The sequence below is a fragment of the Lactuca saligna genome, chromosome 9, assembly GCF_052625555.1.
Source record: "Lactuca saligna cultivar CGN05327 chromosome 9, ASM5262555v1, whole genome shotgun sequence".
Classification (NCBI taxonomy): Eukaryota; Viridiplantae; Streptophyta; class Magnoliopsida; order Asterales; family Asteraceae; genus Lactuca; species Lactuca saligna.
In genome coordinates this window covers 173079920-173086020 of record NC_136425.1, presented here as the reverse complement: position 1 = coordinate 173086020, position 6101 = coordinate 173079920, and the positions used below count along the sequence as shown (strand labels likewise).

The window sequence follows — 6101 nt, the reverse complement described above, 5'->3', positions numbered from 1 at the left end:
CTTGATCAATGACATTACAAAATATTCATTTTGGAGATTGTTACAAGACAATTCCATGGAAATGAAGTCTCAAATTCAAAGTACATTCCTTTGAACATCCGTCTTGCATGAAAGTTTCTAACTTTTTCATCTATTCTTCAACTCCCAATATGGAAACATTCCATATTCCCATCTTGATTATCACTTATGAACAAGAGTTGTCTCTCTTCAGAATACGTCAATATGGTCCACCGATTTTTATACCACCCACTGTCCTTAAGCGACCAATCTTTAGCGAACCTTAGATTTTCCTTAACAACTGTTTAACCACTTTAGTCAAATCCGGTTCTATTCCGTTATCCCTCTTAATGCCCTAGGCATTTGGAAAATTTAGAACACGAGAATATTATAGCATATGCAATCGATCCTATACCCGAAGCATATGGGATACGCTTCATAATGTCTAATATAGGGACACTTTTAGCCATTGGGACACCATTTTTATTACTTAGGACCCTTTCTAGGGTCTGGAAAGGCAGCTTATTTCGTCCAAAACGTAACATGCACCAACTTGGGACTTTTGGGACAAGAAATGGTTTCATAAAGCTAACATAGCAAGATCTACATCATACAAGCACAAAGGTTGGAGCTTTTTACCTCCTGGAGCTTCTAGAGTATAGGGAAACCTGAGATCTACAAGCTTGTCTTACTTCTTCAACTTCTTGATGCAACACCTTCTTCTTCAACTAAAATTCTCGGGATGTTACATGTCCATCCTATTAGATGATTCGATCTCGGGACCTTTGCTGAAATATGTGAAAGGGCTTTCACTGACATAACCGTCGTTCCCAAAAAAAATTAATGTTTGAATTTGACATTTACTTTAATCTAAAACTTATGAGTGTCATACCACACTATACCAAATTATTGCACCCACATGTTATCGCCATAACATTTTTCTCTCACCCCACAAAACCGGTGGGTGTCATACCAAATTCTACCACACTTTTATTTTTATTTTTCTTTTTTAATTAAATAAACTGTGATTATATAAAACTAATAAAAGAAAAATACTTCATTGATTCAAAAGAATACATACTAGATTAAAAACATAAAAAAACATAAATGAAACATAGTAGAATAGTATGTGATGTCTAATCATCGATGTTCGCCACGTCATCATAATCCTCTCCCGAATCTCATTCAACCATTTCTGATTCGTCATCTATATAGTCGAACAAATCATCATCATCAAAATCATCAACAATGGGATTCACTCAAGCATTGAAGATGTGTTCCACAAATTCAACGCGAAGGTTTTGGTGTCCAACTCGGTCGTATACTTCCTCTTTGTTCGCTATGTACATCGTACCAACACCAACTACTTCGACATTTGGTAAATCGTCTTCCCCTTATCTTCTATAATTATATTATGCAATATGATACATGCTTACATCAAGCTATTTATTTGTTAGCATTCCACAGATCGTGTTGGTATTGCAAGTATCTGCCAATGTCTCTTTAGAACACCAAAGGCTCACTCGATATCCTTGCAAGCGGATTCTTATGTCGTCTTAAACTTTATTCTATTATCATTATTTGGATATGTGAATGATTTCACAAATACTACTAACTGAGGATGTATCTCATCAGTAAGGTAATACCCACGCTTGTATGATGTCTAATTTTCTTGAAACGGGACATCATACAATTTCCCAATGTAGATATCGTTAAATATCGACAATTGGTGTAGAACATTTATGTCATTTTTGGAATCCGATGGACCAAAACATGTATGTTGTACCCAAAGGTCATACGACACCACTATTTCTAAAATTATTGTCGGCTGTTTTTGATCACCTTCCATAAACAGACCACACCGCACAACAGATACATTGATCACCCCAATACATACAATCAATTATACCAAGCATTCTATGGAACCCATGCATGTTTTCATGTGTTGTACGTAGTTGGTGGATGTCACTAATTGTAGGCTTATGTAAAAAGTAACCACGATAAAGGATAATCACAACTTTAGCAAACTTGTATACACATTCTCACGTCGTTCGTTCTGACATCCTCAAATACTCATCTCATAAGTTTGGTCTCATGTTGAATGATAGTTTACGAATTATAGTTGTACATTTTTGAATTATGGAGACACATTTCTAACCTCTTCCGTCAATCCACGACTAAAAATATGGAAATCGGTTTTTTTTATCATCAACAATGCATAAAAATTATATCTTCCTCATCCGGAACTGACGTCTAATTTTTTCCGCATACACAACATCATCAACAAAGTAGTCATTCACAAGTTGGTTGTGTCCGGCTTCACGATTTCTCCATTAATGGGGATTTCTAATTGTTGGGCATGAACTTTCGCTTCATTTTCTTGTAAATAAGCAAGTGTTGTTCGTATGACGTCTCCGAAAAACATCGCTTTCCACAAGGCCAAAGTATCCGACGAGTTGATGACGATAAAGACATTTTCAAATAAAATTAATGTAAAGTATATATAGTGTTTGGTGTTTGTTTTGTGTTTTAAAATGAAAAATTAGAGTGTTAGTTTTGGATTTCTACAGGAAAATCCTAGTATTTTGGGAAAAAATTTTAAAAAGTCCTTTTTATAATAAAAAAGCCTAGAAAATCAAAAAGTTTATTCAATTTAGACATGTCATCAACATATGTGATATTCCAAGTTGGACAATTTTTGATATGTTCACTACAAAAATTGGACTTTTTGAGAGAAATGGAGAGCGTGGGATTCAAACCCATGCTTCATCGTGTTCATTTCACCACCTTAACCAATTGTACATATGTTTTATGCCTTTTACTCTCCACTCAAATGTTTTATGCATTAATTGTTGAAGCTTTTAATACAACCATTTTATTATTATTATTATTATTATTATTATTATTATTATTATTATTATTATTATTATTATTATTTTGAAAAACATAAATAAATATAATAATTCGTAAATAAATATGTTTAATATATATGTATTTTTTATGTATTTATATGTATTTATTAAATATTTAAAGTAATTTGATCTATTTTATGTATTTTAAATATATTTAAGTATTTTTTAAGTATTATTTTTATATTTTAAGTATTTAAGTATTATTATAAAGTATTTTTTAAATATTTTAAGTATTTTTTTTAATCTATTTTATGTATTTTTAATATATTTAGTGTTTTTTAAGTATTGTAAGCACTTTTTATGTAATATATTTATACGTAATAATACTTAAATTTATTAAAAACCTTAAAATATATAAATAATACATAAAAAATATGTAAAATAGATAATATATATATATATATATATATATATATATATATATATATATATATATATATATTACGATCTATTATATTTATTTACATTTTTAATATTTTAAATATATTTATTTACGTTTTTAAATATATATTTGTTTACGAATTATTGTATTTGTTTACGAATTAATGCATAAAAGATTTGAGTGGAGAAGAAAAAAATGAAATGTACGTGGTTTAATTGGTTAAGGTGATTAATGAAGCATGTAATCCCATGATTTCACTTTCCCTAAAAAGGTTTAATTTTTTTTTAGAAAAGTGGCTCCATATCAAAAAAAAAAAAAAATGTCCAACTTGGCATGCCACATTGGTTGATAATCTGTTGAACAGATAAAAACAGATTAAACTGAATAATTTTTCTGGTTTTCTAGAATTCTTTATTCAAAATAATTTATTTAGGACTTTTATTTAAAACTTTTTTTCCAAAAAATTGAAACTTTACCATAAAAATCTCATTTTAATTTATAGTAAATTAAAAAAAAAAAAAAGATCGTTTGAAGCCAATGGTCAGAAAGCAACCTTCAAAAGAAAAAAAAGAGTTATACCTTCCTCGCACGGTAACTATACCACACTATTTATATAGGGTCGGTATGATGTTTACCGCATATTACGGTAATATGTTCATACTGTGGTGTATGGTATATGACATATAGAAAGGTTGATGAATAAAAAGATAGATAAAAATAAGAAGTAAGAAAATATTTGATTTCTCCTAAAAAAAATATATATTAATACTTCATTTTAATAAATAATAATAATTAAGTATAATCAATTTATGTATTCTAATTGTATCCGAATATTCAAGTTCACAATTTTTTTTTTGGAAGTACAGTTTTATTTATCTTTTTATAATTGAATTTTAACGTATCATATTATTTACATTTCTTATAGAATATTGGCTTATGTGCATTAAATATGTTTAGATAATACAATTATCACAAAAAAGTAAAAGTTATATTATCAAACCACAAACATAAAACTCCAAATCATATTCTCTAAAATGGATCAAGCCACACTATCCTCTGCCTACTTCTTCTACAATACTTCTAAGCCAATGATTATTTGAACACCTCACTACCATTCATGGTGCAATCAACTACCGTATCATCGCCGCCACCGCCCACTACTTTCGTTGCTTCTGATTGTCATCCAATCGATCTCCTCCTCCACCATCCATGTCCACTTTACCTTTTCTGAGTTCCCCGCCAACTGTTCGATCCTTTGCCGCAAAGAGTACGACGAACACGATTGCCGGATAAAATCACTACCTACTAATGCCGATTCCTCCATTGAATTCCAGACGTCTCGATCTAGTATACTGGTTGGTGAACCTGTTCGCAAATCGCGATCCGTAATTTCCTTTGTGTGACGCTTGAATTGTTCGAGAAACGGGTGTTTGAGAAGCTCCGTCGCCCCCCACCTCTCCTTCGAATCCTGTATCAAACATTTGCTGATAAAATCCTTCGCTTGATATGAAAAAACATCTGGGATCTCCGGCGATTCACCGGAAAATCCAATTTTGTAAAGAACTGAAACAGGGTCGTTTACATTCGTCCATGGTAAACCACCAGTGGCCATTTCAATCACGACACATCCAACAGCCCATATATCGGCTGCAAACCCCTGTTCTTCCCCTCGCGCCACTTCAGGTGCCATGAACACCGGCGTCCCACAAACTGCCACACCTTCACTAGCCCACTTCGCGCAACCAAAGTCAGCAATTTTGACACCATTTTCATCGACCAACAAATTCGCACCCTTGATATCACAATGCACTACTCCATTCGAATGAAGGTACTCCAAACCTTGAATAATTTGTCTTGTGTAGTTCGATATCTCTAATTCATTCAAACGATCACAATTCTGTACTTTTATTGCATCGATAACAGTACCTCCTGACATGTACTCCATTAGTAAGTTGTACATTATCTTGTTTTCTTCTCTAGTAATGTCGTACCCTTTGTAGTTTACCACATAAGGACTACTCAAAATGGAAAGAAACTTTTGCTCTCTTTGCAAAGTCTCCGACTGTGATAAAACAACGGATTTGACTGCAAAAACCTCTCCGGTGGCGGTGGAGGTGGCGGTGGAGACGGTGGCAGAGGACCCCCGGCCAAGAACATGGCCTCTGCTCCACCTCATGTTTGATATTTTTGATGAATACAAGAGAAATCTTTGTTGGATATTTGGGGTTTAAATAAGAGATATGAAATAAAGCTTTGTTTTCTCTTGTTGGAAAGGTGTATGCAGCTGTTGGGTGGGAAGTCCGTAGGTGATCTATCTCTCTCTCTTTGTAGAGTTGGCTATGTGCCAGCGTGGCAAAAATGTAGGCAGCTTTTAGGCAGGCCAAAAGGGTGTTTGCCACGTGTCAACATTAGGTCAAAGGGTATGTGTGGTAGGGGTAACATTGTCCATAAACTTTTAGGGTGGCACATAATTGAGTAAAAATTGCTTGTACTCTTGAAAAAATTTGAGTCTTTAAAGGTTAAAAAAATTAGTAGGTTTGAGTTGAAGTTATGATTTGGGTTCATTTTTCATGTAACTTGTAAATGAAGTGTTTAGTTTAAGTAAACTTTGAAGTTTCAAATCATTTCGTTATTAAATTGTTATTCATGGGTGGTTATGACTTCTAAATCAAGATTTTTATTGAATGATTATAAAGAAAGACCACATATTCAAGAAATATATAGATATGAACTATTCAAGGTTTAAAGATTAACTTATATGGAAGTTTTATTATGAGTCTTGAAATTGGAATATGGTGGAGTTTTCTTGA

The 6101-nt window shown here is 32.6% G+C and overlaps 1 pseudogene; it reads right to left on the bottom strand.

The window, feature by feature from the left end:
- Positions 1-4234: 4234 nt before the first annotated feature.
- Positions 4235-5715, bottom strand: LOC145018461 (mitogen-activated protein kinase kinase kinase 18 pseudogene; annotated as a pseudogene).
- Positions 5716-6101: the final 386 nt, after the last annotated feature.